Genomic DNA, 1,171 nt, shown 5'->3' with positions numbered 1-1,171 from the left:
GAGTTCCAATCCCCTGCTCTGGGCAGGGACACCTCCCACCAGAGCAGGTTGCTCAAAGCCCTGTCCAACCTGGCCTTAAACACACTGGTAGACACTTACTGGTGGATCCTTACTGGTGGACCTTTGCTGAGGCTGAAACCAGCCCAGAAGAAGATGACCTCTTCCTTCTGTATCTTCAAAAGCAGGTGGTGATGATGCAGAAGGTGCAGGGCTGTGTGTTGGCAAGGGAGTGAGCCCACCCAAGCCCCATGCGTGTCCCCACCACGTCCCTCCCAGCATGGGCAGTGCCAGTGCCATGGCCAAGTAATCCCTGGGGGTTATTTTGGGGAGAAGAGATGACCAGGGAGGCGGGTCTCTGACTGGAAAGCTTGGCACTGCCACCCAGCTGGGGATGGGGGGTGGTGGCACCTGCACCCGGCCTTGTGCACCCCAAGCACCCGCAGCAGCCCTCGCCCCCTTCCCGGAGCTGCCGTCCCCATCCCGCCCGTTCCCAGGGCTGGTTACCAGGAGCTGGTGTGTTTGGTCGCAAACAGAGCCGGAGCGGGAGCCAGGCCCTTGTGTTTGTGTGCCTGCGGTTGCTCAGGCAACTCGGGGATGGACGGGAGCTGCCAAAACCACCGGCGGCCAGCCCCAAGCCCACGGCACCCGTCCCTGGGGCGGCATGGCTCAGCCCGGACCCCCACCACCCAGCTGGGGGAAGCGGGCACAGGGTAGGGGGGTGGTCCCCCTGAACACAACCAGAGCGGGGGGCGTCAGTGCGGAGGGGGTTTTATTGCAGAGCCGGGGTACAGCGCGGGTCTGCAGCATCCTTTGGTTTGGGCTTCACCGAGGCAGCAGGGAGAACCTTCAGGTGGGAGAACCTTTGTCAACAGCCGGGCAACACCAAGGCTTTTCCCAGGAGGGAGCATCCCGGCAGCACCGGCACTAACGGCACCGGCAGGGGCTGAGCATCCTCGGGCAAAACCGGGCAGCCTCGGTGGGGAAGGAAGGAGGCGGCCGTGGTGGAACTGGTGGTGGTGGTGGTGGTGGGGTGGTTAAGGCAGGTCCCCCGGGAGGTTTTGGGGGGAAGAGGGGCTGTGGGACTGGCGGGGAGGGTGCCCCAAAAGCCAGGGCTGAGGTAGGGAAGGTGTGGGTGCCAGCGGGAGCCCTGAGGAGCAGTGCTGTTAGTATG

This window comes from Calidris pugnax, unplaced genomic scaffold (genome assembly GCF_001431845.1).
Source record: "Calidris pugnax isolate Ruff unplaced genomic scaffold, ASM143184v1 scaffold30, whole genome shotgun sequence".
Taxonomy (NCBI): Eukaryota; Metazoa; Chordata; class Aves; order Charadriiformes; family Scolopacidae; genus Calidris; species Calidris pugnax.
This window is presented reverse-complemented; position numbering follows the sequence as displayed.